The sequence below is a fragment of the Heterodontus francisci genome, chromosome 26 (genome assembly GCF_036365525.1).
Source record: "Heterodontus francisci isolate sHetFra1 chromosome 26, sHetFra1.hap1, whole genome shotgun sequence".
In the NCBI taxonomy this organism is placed as follows: Eukaryota; Metazoa; Chordata; class Chondrichthyes; order Heterodontiformes; family Heterodontidae; genus Heterodontus; species Heterodontus francisci.
This window is the reverse complement of record NC_090396.1, coordinates 56,424,037-56,442,006: the sequence shown is the minus strand read 5'-3', so window position 1 is coordinate 56,442,006 and position 17,970 is coordinate 56,424,037. Positions and strand designations below refer to the sequence as shown.

Here is a 17,970-nt window from a genome sequence, read left to right as displayed (position 1 = left end):
AGCTAAAATACTCTTTTTAACGGAAGCTGGGTGAGCTCAGTTCATAGTGAAAAGCAAAGGCAAAACACTGCAGATGCTGGAAATCTGGTGAAAACAGAAAATGTCGGCAATGCTCAGCAGCTCAGGCAGCACCTGTGGAGAAATATTGAATTAATACATCAGGCCGCTGACCTTTCATCCGATCCGAAGTGTTAGCAATGTTTCTCTCTTCACAGACACTGCCTGACCTGATGAGTACTTCCAGCATTTTCTATTTTCATTTCAGTTCATAATGCCTCATGTGTTTATAATATCATGTGACATCACACTCACCTTAAGGAGCGGCAACATGAATGGAATTGGTTTTACAAACTACTTAGTGTTTGGTAAATTAATTTTAAAGTGCCTTTTTAAAAAAAAAAAGAGAGGATCAACTGCAAAATTATTTACCTATGAGGTGCTTATAGATGCTGTACAATCAGGTCATGAGAACAGCTCTCTGCATCAAGAGACGGTCCCACTTAACTGGGTATCTTCCCCAATGTTTGGCTGATTCACAAGATGGAACGCTGTGTGGAAAAAGTAAATGATCACGTTCTAGTACTTCCCAGAAATGTACCTCTTATTGACCATGTGAGGAGCAGTATTGCAAAAGTTTTGGACAATTTTACAGTTCACAGCATCACAGCAGAAGACAGACCGTGACACGATAGGACAGTTTGAAAGACATGGTCATATCATTAGTGCCCATTTGATGAAAATGAGCAATTTGTTGTGGGAAGAGGTCTACATTTCTGCTGAGTTTCTACAAATAAGTACTGTAATTTAAATCGCGAATGCTGATGAGATCATCAGGGGAACCAGATGGGAAGAGCTACCAAGGTTGACAGAGAGAAGGAATATTTTATGCAGGATTAATATCTGTCAAAAGACATAGCTGCAGTGTGTGTATACATCTAGGTTTCATGTCTATTTCTAAGACTGTATCAGGCAGTTGTTTATACACAGATATTGGTGGGGCTGGGGAGCAAAAGTGGTCCCTGGATCTTAGGAGCAGGGGGAAGGATAATAGTATTGGCTGAAAGAGGAATGTTGGTCAGGACGTAGGGACATAGTGTAGAAGAGTGAAAGGTGACTTGATTGAAACATATAAGATCTTGAGGGGTCTTGACAGGGTGGATGTGGAAAGGATGTTTCCCCTTGTGGGAGAATCTAGGACTAGAGGTCACTGTTTAAAAATAAGGGGTCACCCATTTAAGACAGAGATGAGGAGAAATTTTTTCTCTGAGGGTCGTGAGTCTTTGGAACTCTCTTCCTCAAAAGGCAATGGAAGCAGAGTTTTTAAGTATTTTTAAGGCAGAGGTAGACAGATTCTTGATAAGCAAGGGGGTGAAAGGTTATCGGGGGTAGACAGGAATGTGAAGTTGAGGTTACAATGAGATCAGCCATGATCTTATTGGATGGTGGATCAGGCTTGAGGGGCCGAGTGGCCTACTCCTGCTCCTAACTTGTATGTCCGTAAGTACCCAGAAACCTTTTAAATCCATGTCAACTACTTGAATAATCAGTTTAATTGCTCATCCAAATAAAATCTTGGTGTTACACTCAGATACTAGTCTTGATTTTGAGCTCAACAAAGAGATCCACAATTTTTTTTTTGGCCATATGCAGCGCCCATGGGTCATCAGCAACATTATATAAAATGCTGTGAATGACACAGTGGAAAGTTCCAGTCATAGTAGAACTGTGTGACTTCTGACTCACAAGGCACGACCACAGGAGAGCCATTAATATTTGCATGAAAGGGAAACAGATTTCTTTTTTCCTGATGTACGAACCCTTCCAGTCTGGCCTGTTACTGAGAATGCAATCTACGTAAATTTTGCATCATCTCACTCCAATCTTCTCCTTCCTCTAGATATTCAATCCCAAGGTTAACATAACTCTTTCATGCTGCAAAACCAGTTCCTCTAGAAAGAACTGAAAGCAAACTATTTTCATAATAATTTAGCAGGCCAACTAGTATAAAATATTCTGCAAGCTTTCACATTAGATTACAGTGGTTAAAGCCTCAAATTTTGTTTTGCACATTATATATGTATTTGTTATATATATCGATTAAAAAGATATTATAATCTTCAGAAAGTTTTCAGATGTGATCTACAATCTTCAGCCCAACAAATGTTCACTTTTTTACATTTAGAAAAACCTGATGGTCAAAAATACTTCATTTCTGGTGATCTGTTACATTGACAATGTTGATTAAAATAATCCCTTTACATTTCCTATGAGTCGATAGAATGCTTTGATGTATATGTTCACCTAGTTATTAAAGAATGACTTTTAATATACTGTGTGAATATACGTACAGCACATATATTTATGTATACATAAATTCAAAGTGTAAATACTTCATGATATATTTAACATTCCCCTTTCAGCTGTTTAGCATAATATTAAGAGGTCCAATAATATGTACTTTAAATTGAAATTTAGGCACTCTGACAAAATTGCACATTAACCTACATATAAATTTATACAAAGTAACCGCTGGATCCAATCAACAAAATTTTATATTGAAGTGTTAATTGTATATCAATAGTGTTTAATTATATGCAGGTGGAGGGCATTAATTGGGGTTTCACTTGAGGATATATAAAGAGACACTTACTGAAATTGTGGTATACCTGAGTTTGAAGGTATATGTTTGTAATGTTTTACTTTAAATGTAAAACTGAGTAAAGATTGGCTCCAGTATCATCCTTCACCAACTGGCTTTCCAGAGTAGAGCATTAAGAACAAATCTGGCAATACAAATCTGGTCTGTTGGATCTGAAAAGAGAAAGTATATGTTCAATGCTTCGGGTGTAGACCTTCATCAGAACTTAAAACTGGGAGATTAGCCAACTGTTTTATGGGATTTGAAGATGGAAGGGAAGAGAACATGTGAAATTCAAGAGTCAGTTATGCGAACACTAAGGCAAAGAGTAAAACAAAGAGTGAACAACTGAATATAGCCAATGAAAATATGAAGCAGCACCACTCCGCGGGACATCAAAGAAGAGCTGACTGCATCAGACACAGCAAAAGCTACAGGCCCCAACAACATCCAGACTGTTGTGCTGAAGACCTGTGCTTCAGAACTAGCCACAGCAAGACATGCAGGCTTGGTGTGATAAATGGCATGTAACATTTGTGTCACACAACAGCCAGGCAATGCCCATCTGCAACAAGCATAGCTGCCTCTGCTTGACATTAAATTGCATTAGCATCATCGAGTCTCCCATCATCAACATCCTGGAGGTAACAAATGAGGGTCCAAATGTTCGGTCACAAATACTGATATCTCCATATTAGTAGCTTGGTGTCAAATTTATGTCTGGTAACACTCCAGTGAAGTATTTGGGGATCCAATACATTTGGTGCTCTAACAGGACTGAAACAAAGAGTGTTCCACATGTTCAACAAAAACAGACAGGCAGACTTGTAAACTATTGTAGACAGTCTAGATGCTGGCATAAAATTGCAAAGAGATATTGACAGACTAGGTGAGCGGGCAAAACTGTGGCAGATGGATTTCAATGCGGGCAAGTGTGAGATTATCTATTTTGGACCAAAAAAGGATAGAGCAGGGTACTTTCTAAATGGGAAGAGGTTAAGTACAGTGGATGTCCAGAGACTTGGGGGTTCAGGTGCATAGATCTTTAAAATGCCACGAGCAAGTGCAGAAAATAATCAAAAAGGCTAATGGAATGCTAGCCTTTATATCTAGAGGATTGGAGTATAAAGACACAGAGGTTATGCTGCAGCTGTACAAAACCCTGGTTAGACCCCACTTGGAATAATGTGAGCAGATCTGGGCACCACACCTTAGGAAGGATATATTGGCCTTGGAGGGAGTGCAACGTGGGTTTACAAGAATGATACCTGGACTACAGGGGTTAAGTTACAAGGAGAGATTACACAAATTAGGGCCTGTTTTCGCTAGAATTTAGAAGGTTAAGGGGTGATCTGATCAAAGTCTTCAAGATATTAACAGGAAAAGACAGACTAGATAAAGATAAACTATTTCCACTGGTTGGAGATTCCAAAACTAGGGGGCATAGTCTAAAAATTAGGACCAGACCGTTCAGGAGCGATGTTAGGAAGCAATTCTTCACGCAAAAGGCGGTAGAGGTTTGGAACTCTCCCACAAACAGCAGTTGAAGCTAGAACAGTTGTTAATTTTAAATCTGAGATAGATAGATTTTTGTTAAGCAAAGATATTAAGGGATATGGGCCAAAGGCAGGTATATGGAGTTAGGCTGAGGATTAGCCATGATCTCATTGAATGGTGGGACAGGCTCGAGGGGCTGAATGGCCTACTCCTGTTCCTATCTTCCTATGTTCCTAAGTAGAGATTCCCATATTGACACCTTTTATCTGGAAAATGTAAACAGAACAAAAAAAAAGTGTTGAAGCTAAAGTCAAGTTCAGACAGGGGCAGTCGGGTAACAGTAGGTGAGGATACTGTGGGGAGAAGTGGCCCCTGAAGCTATCCTAGTGAGGGGTTGAGATGTAGAGAGACTGGGCATCCATGGTGAGATGACGACTGGGGCCAGTGAATCCCAAATTTCCAAAGCAGTGGAAAGCCTCAAAAGAATCATAGTTTTAGGTAAGCAGAGGTTAGGCCATGGGAGAGAGAATGAAATTGAGAGAAGATGGCTTTGAGGTTCCAGAGTGTGTTGAATCAATAGGAAGTCTGTTGCTTGGGAAACAGTGGGATTGAAGCTAATAGTGGGAACATCTTTGGATGCTATGAGATCAGTGACCATCTGGTCACATGATTTGATGTTCTTATTTTAAGCTTGCACTGTTTTCTGCTTTTGGAACAAACAAACTTTTGCAGAAGTGTAGCATTTCAAAGGAAAAATGCACATCCTACTAATACAGCCAAAAATGATTTACAGGCTTTCCCATCGCATGGCATTATTTTTAATGATCAAATTTAATGCAAACATGTGACCAGGAAGCATGACCTCAATTTAGATCTCATTTATTGGTGTGGTTTGGGTAGCACTGATGTCTCTATGAAGTGCTTTATTTCTCAATGTAGTAAATTCCAGTTACTGTCATATTATACAACAGCCTGCTCTCAATGTTTTCACCTCAGTTTCTGCTGTGGTTCAGTTGGCAGCACTCTCACCTGAGTCACAAGATTGTGGCGGGAATTTTATGCTCTCACCCACAGCATGTTTAGAGGCGGAGAGTGCATAAAATCGGGTGGGATGGTGGCAAGGGGGGGGGACCCTACCACCATCTGCAAAAATTTAGCCCGGGGCAGGAAGTCCTGTGAACAGCCTTCCCACCTCGCCACCGATTGAGGCCCATAACTGGGCAATTAACCCCCAATTAAAGGCCTCTTCCCATTGCAATCGGAATTAGCCGTGCGGTGGGTGGCCCTGTTGCCACATGGGAAGCACAGCATGGAAAACTGTGCGGGCTGCTTCCTGGCTCCGGGAGGTGTGGGGAGGTGAGGCAGGGGTGGCCTTGGTTAAAGGCAACTAGTGCCCAAAATAGGGACCTGGCATTGGGAAGGGGAGGGGTGCCAACTGAGAGCCACCCCCTGCCCTTACTGCCGAACCCACCTCCCCTGCAACCCCCTCCCCGCGAGACCCCTCCCACCCTGACCTGCGTGAGGCCTGATTCGAGCGATGCTCCTTGGCCTCTGGTAGGCGCTCTCCTGCAGCAGCCACCGCCTCCACGGTGGCACTGCAGCTGCCAGCCTCTGACTTCCGGCGACGGGGGTCCTTAATCATGTGGAAGGCCCACCGCTGTTCAATTAACTGCCTGATTGGCATTAGATTGAGCGGGCCTTCCGGAGAAGAGGCGACCCAAGAAATCCCGGCATCACTTTTTCTGGATGTCGAGACCCCCGCTATCTGCATAAAACTCCCCCTTATGTGTTTCAGTTGCACTTCAGCACCTGAGCACAAAAATCAATGGAACTGAAGAAGAATTGCACTGTCAGAGGTGATGTGTTTTGGGAGTGGAGCGGACCTGAGGGGAGAACGCCGAGAGAGGAGCCGATAAATAGAGCCCGAGGATCGCGGCCTAGACACTTACCTTCCGAGAGCGGAGAGCAGTCCAGGCGTGCCGGAGTTTTGAAAAAAGAAGAAAAAAATGTCAACAGTGACATCACAGGAAAGCTGCAAGGTGATTGGTTGGGTTAGTAACAGCTGTTAGTGCATTTAAATAGCTTAAAAAATGATAAGGGGAAAGTTCCTTTTTGAAAAAACACCTCAAAACCTACCTAACTAACCTAAGTGATAAGGTTAGTAGTACTAAAGTGTGTTTTTTTTAAATTAGTGTAATTTATTAAGGACTTTAGATTGTAGTGGGTAGTGCTTGGAGTAGAACAAGACCCCTAGTGTAATTAGTATTTTTTAATTAAAGGGAGTAACTAAGTGATCTAAAGGTAAGTCATGGCAGGAGAGCTCAGCCCCGTGATATGCTCCTCCTGCACTATGTAGGAAATCAGGGAAGCTTCCAGTGTCCCTGACGACCATGTGTGCAGGAAGTGTATCCATCTGCAGCTTCTGGCTACCCGCATTACAGAGCTAGAGCTGTAGTTGGATTCACTGTGGAGCATCCGCAATGCTGAGATCGTCGTGGATAGGACGTTTAGTGAGGTGGTCACACCGCAAGCAAATACTGCAAAGGCAGGAAGGGAATGGGTGACTAGCAGGCAGAGTAGAGGAAGGCAGGTAGTACAGGAGCCCCTGTGGCCATCCCCCTCTCCAACAGATATACCACTTTGGATATTGTTGGGGGAGATGGCTCAGGGAAAAGCAACAAGAGCCAAGCTCATGGCACCATGGGTGGCTCAGCTGCACAGGAGGGGAGGAAGAAGAGTGGCAGGGCTATAGTGACAGGGAATTCTATCATAAGGGGTACAGATAAGTGTTTCATGGCTGCAAACATGACTCCAGGATGGTTTGTTGCCTCCCTGGTGCTAGGGTCAAGGATGTCACGAAGCGGCTGCAGGACATTCTGAAGGGGGAAGGTGAACAGTCAGAGGTTGTGGTACACATTGGTACCAATGACATTTGTAGAAAGAGGGATGAGGTCCTGCAACAAGAATTTAGGGAGCTAGGTAGCAGATTAAAAAGCAGGGCCTCAAAGGTTGTAATCTCTGGATTACTCCCAGTGCCACGTGCTAGTGAGTTTAGGAATAGGAGAATAGAGCAGATGAATGCGTGGCTGAAGAGATGGTGCAGGAGGGAGGGCTTTAGTTTCCTGGATCACTGGGTCTGTTTCTGGCGAAGGTGGGACCTGTACAATTTGGACGGGTTGCACCTGTACTGGAACAGGACCAACATCCTTGCTGGGAGGTTTGCTAGGGCTGTTGTGGGGTGGTTTAAACTAATTTGGCAGGGGGATGGGATACAGAGTGGAGGTACAGTAAGGGGTGATGCACAGTCAAATATAGAAGATTAACTGAGTCAGTCTGGAAGGCAGTGCAAATATAGACCTGTTAAGGCACATGCGAACAATGCAAGGCTGGATTGCATCTATTTGATTGCAAGGAGTCTTACTAGTAAGGTGGATGAATTGAGGGCATTGATTAACACATATGAATATGATATTATTGCTATCACTGAGACATGGTTGAAGGAGGGGCAGGACTGACAGCTCAATATTCCAGGGTATAGAATCATCAGGCATGACAGGGGAGGGTGTAAAAGAGGAGGTGGCATTGCACTGTTGATCAAGGAGTCAATTACTGCAGTAAGAAGGGATGATATCTTAGAAGGTTCCTCAAATGAGGCCATATGGGTAGAACTTTAAAAAAGGGGGGCAATCACTTGGCTGGGGGTGTACTACAGGCCTCCAAACAGTCAGGGAGAGATGGGGAGCAGATATGTAGGCAAATCTCAGAGAAGTGTAAAAATAATAGGGTAATAATAGTAGGGGATTTCAACTTCCGCAATATCAACTGGGGTAGTCTTAGTGCAAAAAGCCTAAAGGAGGCGGAATCCTTAAAGTACATACAGGAGAGCTTTTTGAGCCAGTGTGCAGAAAGTCCTACAAGAGAAGGGGCGGTACTGGACCTAATCATAGGGAATGAAGCCGGACAAGTGGTAGAAGTGTCAGTGGGGGAGCATTTCGGGGATAGCGACCATAACTCTAAGAGTTAAGGTAGTTATGGAAAAGGACAACGATGGACTGGAAATAAAGTTACCGAATTGGGGGAAGGCCAATTTCAATATGATAAAACAGGATCTGGCTAAAGTGGACTGGGAAAAGCTACTTGCAGGAAAGTCTACATCAGACCAAAAGGAAGTAGTGAGAGTTCAGGGCCAACATGTTCCTGTAAAGGTGAAGGGTAGGACCAACAAGTCCAGGGAAACCTGGATGTCAAGGGATATAGAGGATTGGACAAAGAAAATAAAGGGGGCTTATGGCAGATTCAAAGCGTTGAAAACAGTGGAGGCCTTAGAGGAGTATAGAAAGTGTAGGGGGTACTTAAAAAAGTAATTAGGAGAGCGAAGAGGGGACGTGAAAAAACACTGGCGGGCAAGATAAAGGAAAATCCTAAGACATTTTATAAGTATATTAAGGGCAAGAGGATAACCAGGGACAGAGTAAGGCCCATTAGGGACCAAAGTGGTAGTCCGTGTGTGGAGCCGGAGGACATAGGAGGAGATAGCAGGGGCTCTGTTACAAATTTTCAAATCCTCTCTGGCCACAGGAGAGGTACCAGAAGGCTGGAGGACAGCGAATGTGGTGCCATTATTCAAGAAGGGTAGCAGGGACAAACCAGGTAATTACAGGCCAGTGAGTCTAACATCAGTGGTAGGGAAACTATTGGAAAACATTCTGAGGGACAGAATTAATCTCCACTTGGAGAGGCAGGGATTAATCAGGAATAGTCAGCCTGGCTTTGTCAGGGGGAGATCGTGTCTAACAAACTTGATTGAATTTTTCGAGGAGGTGACTAGATGTGTAGATGAGGGTAAGGCAGTTGATGTAGTCTACATGGACTTCAGTAAGGCTTTTAATAAGTTCCCGCATGGGAGATTGGTTAAGAAGGTAAGAGCGCATGGGATCCAGAGCAATTTGGCAAATTGGATCCAAAATTGGCTTAGTGGCAGGAGGCAAAGGAAGATGGTTGAGGGTTGTTGTTGCGAGTGGAAGCCTGTGACCAATGGTGTACCACAGGGATCGGTACTGGGACCCTTGCTGTTTGTAGTGTACATTTATGATTTAGAAGTGAGTATAGGAGTTATGATCTGTAAGTTTGCAGATAACACGAAAATTGGTGGTGTCGTAAATAGTGAGGAGGAAAGCCTTAGATTACAGGATGATATAGAGACGATATATGGGCGGAGTTATGGCAAATGGAATTTAATCCTGAGAAGTGTGAGGTGATGCATTTTGGGAGGACTAACTAGGCAAGGGAATATATAGTGGATGGTAGGACCCTAGGAAGTACAGAGGGACAGAGGGACCTTGGTGTACTTGTCCATAGGTCACTGAAGGCAGCAGTGCAGGTAGATAAGATGGTTAGGAAGGCATATGGGATATTTGCCTTTATTAGCCGAGGCATAGAATATAAGAGCAGGGAGGTTATGATGGAGCTGTATAAATTGCTAGTTAGGCCACAGCTGGAGAACTGTGTACTGTTCTGAGCACCACACAATAGGAAGGATGTGATTGCACTAGAGAGGGTACAGTGGAGATTCACCAGGATTTTGCCTGGGCTGGAGCATTTCAGCTATGAAGAGAGACTGGATAGGCTAGGGTTGTTTTCCTTAGAGCAGAGAAGACTGAGGGGGGACCTGATTGAGGTATACAAACTGATGAGGGGCATTGATAGGATCGATAGGAAGAAACTTTTTCCCTTAGCGGAGGGATAAATGACCAGGGGGCATAGATTTAAGGTAAGGGGCAGGAGGTTTAGAGGGGATTTGAGGAAACATTTTTTCACCCAGAGGGTGGTTGGAACCTGGAACACACTACCCGAAGGGGTGGTAGAGGCAGGAACCCTCACAACATTTAAGTAGTATTTAGATGTGCACTTGAAATGCCATAAAATACAAGGCTATGGGCCAAGTGCTGGAAAATGGGATTAGAATAGATAGGTGCCTGATGTCCGGCACAGACACGATGGGCCGAAGGTCCTGTTTCTGTGCCGTATATCTCCATGACTCTACGACTCAGTCCGAGACCCCATCTGCCCTCTCAGATGGGAGTAAAAGATCCCAAGGCACTATTTCAATGAAGAATAGAGGAGTTATCCCCAGTGTCCTGGCCTCGTTAGCCCTCAATCACTCTCACAACAAACTAATTATCTGGTCATTATTACATTACTGTTTTTTGGAAGCTTGCTGTACGCAAATTGGCTGCTGCATTTCCTACATTATGGCAGTAACTACACTTCAAAAGGACTTCATTGGCTGTTAAGCGCTTTGGGACATCCAATGGTCATGAAAGGCACGATATTATCGCAAGTCTTTTTTTTAGTTTAGGGACTGAATTAGCATATTAACTCTTATACCCTTTTTCCCCCCATTTGTTACAAAAAGTCATGTCATATGCTGCTTTGAACAATAATCATTTCCTTTGTGTCAAACAAAATAAACTGTATTACATCATCACTAACACAACCACTTGTCCTATATCTGCAGTACACATATATCATTACATTAGACTGTGTGAAGAAGAATGTAGCAAAGATACTGCTTGATGAGATAGTTAAGTGAAGTAGTTGTGGTATCTGACTTAAGTAATCTTATATATAATACAGACATTGATTGAGGCCTAAACATTTGATTCCTCCTGGTACACAGTCTGATTCTTGCTATCGCAGTTAGTCGGGATATATTAATGGAAGGCATTGTGTGCACTAATTTACTGTTAAAATATCTTCAACTACATATGCACCACTCATTAAAACTAATTCAGGTAAGACATATATAATTAGAGGTTATTAATACAAATTCAGGGTGTGTAGCAAATTCATTTGCACAGTGACATGACACCTTAACTCATTTAACAAGGTAATTAATAATTGCAAATGTGGAAGAAATCAAAAAAATCAAAAAAAGGGGAAATTAAAAAATGTAATTTTGATAATTTTTCAACTAGAGGTACTTTTTAATCTAAATGGAAAACATGGCATATAGTGCGGAGTTGGCTGATCTGCTCTCCTGTAAAAAAAAATCACAATATGTAGTAAAATTTCTGACATGAGCACTGTTCAAAGTAGTGCGCAGTGTGTATTGGCCATCTGTTTAATTGTATATAACTAAGTTATCTGGATGAAATGTAGCAGTCGCGACAGTACGTAATTTTGTGGTATGGAGCACTGTACTGTGGTCAATTTGAGGAATCTGTTTCAGAATCCTGCTCTAAAGTTATAGGTCATAAATGTCACCATTCTGTAAAACAAAGATTTACGTAGAAATACATAAAATGGAAGCTGTCTGCTGTACATTTTTGAAAGAAATTAAACATGTGAGCATTATTTTCCCTACTTCAATATTTTAAATGAATTTAACGAAAAAAATAATTAAAGGACACCTAAAAGTATGGCATATCCGGTAAAATATCACAAAGATGTCTCCAAATAAGAAAGAATAATTTAATAAACTGAGTCACCACAAAAAATCTTCCCTCTCATGAATGGTGTCTTTAATTGCTTCAACTAGAAACTGTACCATTATTATTCAGCTTTGAAGAAGCCTTAACTCTTTCAGTCACTTCAGCCTACTTACCAAGATGTAGTCTCTGGACAGATTATCACCAAAGATGATCAAAATAGCTCCACTGAGTTCACTGAAGAGTAGAAGAAAGGAGGAGGTCGTATAAGTTGCAGCAGAACAGACTCTTGTAACTATTGAGAAATGGGAATTTGCTGTTTTAATGGTAAATTTGTGAAGCCAAATAAATAGGTTCACTGACTTCTCTGCTGATGTTTGTCATTGTGAATATAGATCAGTAGTGAAATAGGCGAAAAGAAAACTATTTTATTCAAGTTTTTAAACCGCACCAAAATTTGTTTTCGGCTTTGATACAAATTTATGGATCATTAGCATACAACTAATTTATATTCACATTGTGAAAAAAACTGCAAAACAAATTGGCTCGCTGCACTTTTTCCTTCATGCGTTACTGGTTTCCATCCTTGCAGAGTCGATGATTAAAAAATACAAGAACAAAGCTAAAGCTATTGAACTGCATCAGAGCACAAGGATCTACCTGTCCCTTTCAAAACAAACAGCAAATTTTCAGCAACATTTTCCAATCTGATTGCCCAATGTGGTAAAGAATACATCCACTTGCTGCAATCTCATAAAATTTATATAGGAGTTATAATAGCTTAACAGTTTGCAAAGTATAAAATCTAAGGGCATTCTCCATCATTTTGACAGCATTTTTAAAAAAAAGCTGCACTGAGCTTTTAGTATGCTGAATGGCAAAATATGAAGAGAACATTTTCAAATTCAAGTCTTAGTTTCAAACAAGACTTGTCAAAACAGTTGTCCTGTCATGCCAAATTGAGATGTGAGAGATATAGAATATACGTGTGAACCTACTGTGCTGTCAAGCATGTGTACTCATACAGGTTTTGCATTTAGTAGCAGATTAATGTTACACAGGAAGATGCCAGTGCCTCTAGTAGCTACAAATGCCTGCAGCACCACACAGATTATTGCAAACCAGCACATTATTATCTGAACTAAGTTCCATTGAAAAATACAATTTTACATGCATTATGCAGTACAAAGCTACACAAAGGCCTGGTTTGACCACATCTGTGGTGCTGTGTACAGTTCTGGACACTGCACCTTAGAAAGGATATATTGGCCCTAGAAGAGGTTCAGTGCAGATTCACTGGAAGATTACCAGTGTTCCAAGGGTTAGGTTATGGGAGAGTAGGCTTGCATTCCTGTAATATAGAAGGTTAAGATGTGTTTGAGGTTTTTAGGATTTTGGAAGGAATTGATAGGGTAGATGGAGAGAAACTTTATTTCTGCTGGTGAGGGAGTGCTGGACAAGGGGACATGACCTTAAAATCAGAGCCAGGGCATTCAGAAGATAAGTTAGAAAACACTGTGGACTGATTTTTACCAGCCCCTTGACTTCGGGAGTTGTGGCCGGGGAGGGGGTGCCTGTAAAATACTGGCGGGAGCAGCCCGCCACAAACCCCGATGCCAACAAGGCCCCACTGCATTTTGCCAGCAACGGCAAGGCCTCAGTGCGCCCCCCACCACCCCACTCCGCTTAGCTCGGCGGCGAGGCCTTCATTTACATATTGAAATGAATTTAAATCAATTTACCTTGTCCTGGCAGCCATCCCATGCCGATATTACAGCCACCAAATGGAAGTCCTGTGCCTTCGGAACTCCATTTGGAATTGCAAGGCGTGACACTGATGGGGAAGGGGGAGCAATGCAATCTTCAGGTCGGGAGGGGTGTAGGAGCAGGAGAAACCACTCCAATTGGTTGTGGGGAAGGTGGGAAGGGGTTGAAGGTCAAATGTTCTGAAGGTGGGGGGGGGTTAAAGTTCGTAATTTTACGAATTGGTTTTTCAGGGGGACGGGTTATTTTATTAATTGGTAACTCAATGAGGGCGTTGGAAAGGAGATTGAAAGTGTTTCTGACATTTTGTTTGTTATTTCTGGGTGCCGGCACCTTTAAAAATTTTATTGAACCTGAAGGGCTTGAAGCCCTTTAAAAATGGCGCCGGTTCCTGTGCAGTGGTGCCGGACGCCATTGTCCAGTACGGCACGGCCGCCCCCTCTATATCATCGGGGGCGGCCGCTCCATCCCCTCCATTAAAATTAGCCCCCGCGTGAAATATCCATTTCTGAAGGCCGCCGACTTCAAAGTGTGCTGCCTCGATGTGCGGCGTGCTAATTAAATTCAGACCTTTGTCACACAAAGGATGGTAGAAGTGTGGAACTCTCTGCCACAAAAAACAGTAGAGACTAACTCAATTAGTAATTTTAAATCCAAGATCGACAGGTTTATGCTAGGCAAGAATATTAAGGGATATGGCACCAAGGCAGCTAAATGGAGTTAGGATTCAGATCAGCCATGATTTCATTGAATGTCAGAACGGCTTGAGGGACTGAATGCCTACTCTTGTTCCTAGATTCCTGATATGAAAATGCATGTGAATCAACAAGAGTTGTCATAGTTTGCTATTGTAATTGGACTGAGATTTTTGCATTTAGTATGTGTAATACCGTAAGTTTGAAATCAGTATATTTAATGCAATCCAAGGCTGTCGGCAATGTTTGCCGACAGACGTTTCATCCACCATATAATCACTTGTCATGTCAGCAGGAAAACAGTTGCTGCAATGCAATGTTTCTCATCCCACATAGCACAATAGAAGCAGATTAAGTTCGCACGCTATACTTTGTCTGCAGTCATACAAGAAAGAATCAACATTTTTAAGCAGTAACTATAAATTCTTAAGTTAATATCGCAAAAACTAATTGACAGAAAAAAAAATCATGAGTATTTGAAGGCTGCGTGATTGAGAGGAGAACAGTTTTTACTTCAAGCGTGTCCAGTGTTACTGTTAGACTGGCATGGCATTATTATCAACCGTGCATGCCACCCTCCATTGCAATAGGGATATCCAGTTTTAACATCCACATTAAATGTTCTTGCTTTGAAACTATGGCTCTGAATGGTATGAAATGTTTCAACATTGAAAACTGCTGTTTTAATGGAGAAGGGGGACTGGTATTTAAAATTATAGTGGTTGGAACTGCACTTTGTACCCATTCTGAAAGTGCAATCTCATGCTGAAAAAAACAAATGCATATTCAATGATGGTAGCAGAGATCAAGAACTAGAATTAATCATCTTGTTTACTTATGGCGCTGACCTCTAGCCTTCACCTTTTGTATATAATTAGCAATTGATTATAAAACTCATGAACAGAAATGTACAAAATCATTAGATATTCAATCTTTCAGCAATGTCAGGATGATAACTATTTGTATTTATACTTTACTAGAGCTCCCAAAATGTTGAACATTTATTAACACCTGAAAAATCATATTTAGCTAGTTTTCAGTTTTTTTAAGGTTCTGCATAATTACAGCTTCAAACATTAGGATAAAAAGATTGGCAGAAACAAAGCTTTGTTGTGGTATTAATGAAAGTTGATTCTCAATTGAGTGAACACATGATTAAAGGTACACCATTCACCTTTGAGTGTTGCTTTCCTCATTGTTAACTATGCTGCACAAGTCATGAGGTAATCCAAAGGGAGAAATCACTCGGGAAACCTGTCCCTTGAACAAAAACTTTCAGATTGTATCTGTGACTTTCCCTTCCCATGCTCTTTGCTTAAACATCTTGGTCTGTCTTCAGTTCTTTTCACAAGGAGGGCAGGTAGCGTGAAATTATGCGAAGAAATCCAAAATAGCAATTCCAGCTTGTTTTCATTCTGGGTTTAAGCAGATTGGTGAAATTTTAATGGTTCTTTGGCAACGGTATGAGGATTAATCCATGGAATTATGAAATAAATGCCCACTATTGCAACATGCTTGAAATCACTGCACCTTGTGACTGTTGTTCTTGTAGAATGGAAGAATTTATCAGTTGATAAAAATAAAAAAACACCGTCACATAATCCATCATCGGGTGATAAATTTCATTTTCTCAAAAGTACAAATAATTGGGTGGATTTTCCCCACGGGCATTTTTTTCCCAATCCAGTGACACATTAAATACTATACCTTCCTAAAGTTACTGAATGCAGGAAGCAGAATTCCTTGCATGTGTAGGAGCTCAGACTGTACCATAACAGTCATATCTAAGTTAAGAATACCAAAGTTTTCATGCTTGATGAGTTGGAATGATCATTGACTGAAGTATACTGTCATGCCCAGTAAAGGCTTGTCCCATTCATAACTTTAAATATGATTAGATTAGATTACATTGGAGATACAGCACTGAAACAGGCCCTTCGGCCCACCGAGTCTGTGCCGAACATCAACCACCCATTTATACTAATCCTACACTAATCCCATATTCCTACCACATCCCCACCTGTCCCTATATTTCCCTACCACCTACCTATACTAGTGACAATTTATAATGGCCAATTTACCAATCAACCTGCAAGTCTTTTGGCTTGTGTGAGGAAACCGGAGCACCCAGAGAAAACCCACGCAGACACAGGGAGAACTTGCAAACTCCACACAGGCAGTACCCGGAATCGAACCCGGGTCCCTGGAGCTGTGAGGCTGCAGTGCTAACCACTGCGCCGCCCATACAATACGGATTGTATCCAGCCTAGAACCCTCTGGAACTGAATTCTCCTTTTGTTTTAAATGAACACAATGGGCATTAAAGTAGACATGAGGTGCAAAACTGGCCCCCAAAGTTCAGTTAACCTCAGCCTGTATATTCATGAACTGATTCACAGTCTATAAGGACAAAAGAATACATTCCAGACTAAGAGGTGTCATCAAAATCCATTCTGAAAACATTAAGGGACATTCCTGAATTGAATGAGTTTCTCCTGAAACAAAGAAGGTGGGTGTCCTAACCCTCCTCAGATTGAATGCCTTAGAACAATAAACCACGATTTTTTTATTCATTCAAGGGATGTGGGCATCGCTGGCTAGGCCCTAATTGCCCTTGAGAAGGTGGTAGTGAGCGCCTTCTTGAACCACTGCAGTCCATGTGGTGAAGGTACACCCATGATGCTATTAGGGAGTTCCAGGATTTTGACCCAGTGACAGTGAAGGAACGGCGATATAGTTCCAAGTCAGGTCAGTGCGTGGCTTGGAGAGAAACTTGTGGTGGTGTTCCCATACATCTGCTGCCCTCATCCTTCTAGGTGGTAGAGTTCACGGGTTTGGAAAGTGCTGTCAAAGGAGCCTTGGTGCGTTGCTGCAGTGCATCTTGTAGATAGTACACACTGCTGCCACTGTGCGTCGGTGGAGGGAGTGAATGTTGAAGGTGGTGGATGGGGTGCCAATCAAGTGGGCTGCTTTGTTCTGGATGATGTCGAGCCTCTTGAGTGTTGTTGGATCTGCACCTATCCAGGCAAGTGGAGAGTATTGCATCACACTCCTGACTTGTGCCTTGTAGATGATGGACAGGTATTGGGGAGTCAGGAGGTGAGTTACTTGCCACAGAATTCCCAGCCTCTGACCTGCTCTTGTAGCCACAGTATTTATGTGGCTGGTCCAGTTCAGTTTCTGGTCAATGGTAACCCCCAGGATGTTGATAGTGGGGTTTCAGCAATGGTAATGCCATTGAACATCAGGTGAAGATGGTTAGATTCTCTTTTGTTGGAGATGGTCATTGCCTGGCACTTGTGTGTCCTGAATGTTACTTGCCACTTATCAGCCCAAGACTGGATGTTGTCCAGGTCTTGCTGCATTTGGACATGGGCTGGGCTTCAGTATCTGAGGAGTCACAAATGGTGCTGAACATTGTGCACTCAGCGAACATCTTCACTTCTGACCATATGATGGAGGGAAGGTAATTGATGAAGCAGCTGAAGGTGGTTGAACCTCGGAAACTACCCTGAGGAACTCCTGCAGTGATGTCCTAGAATTGAGATGATTGACCTCCAACAACCACAACCATCTTCCTTTGTGCTAGGTATGACGCCAAACAGCAGAGAGTTTTCCCCCTGATTCTCATTGACTCCAGTTTTGCTGGAGCTCCTTGATGCCATACTGTGTGAAATGCTGCCTTGATGTCAAGGGCAGTCACTCTCACCTCACCTCTGGAGTTCAGCTCTTCTTTCCATGTTTGCACAATTTGCATAAAATCAGGCTCAAACTTCAGGTTGCACCTGGAGATATGTGAGTTGGCCTTATTTACTTGGCTCTTCTGAAAATCTCATACAAGGTTAAAACTGCCCAGATAAATTTATTGGATTATATCAGATAGAAGAGAAGGGGGACTTTCATACTATTAGTTTGGATTACAATTCCGCGGAGCAAAAATGTCATG

The 17,970-nt window shown here is 42.3% G+C and overlaps 1 long non-coding RNA gene across 1 annotated transcript; it reads right to left on the bottom strand.

Annotated features, from left to right (window-relative positions):
* Window positions 1–455: 455 nt before the first annotated feature.
* LOC137384567 (uncharacterized) lies at window positions 456–11,828 on the bottom strand. The gene is made up of 3 exons (XR_010977612.1): window positions 11,742–11,828; window positions 2,651–2,811; window positions 456–548 (listed from the first exon to the last, which is right to left on the bottom strand). It is a non-coding gene; the product is annotated as an uncharacterized lncRNA (long non-coding RNA).
* Between the last annotated feature and the right edge of the window lie 6,142 nt (window positions 11,829–17,970).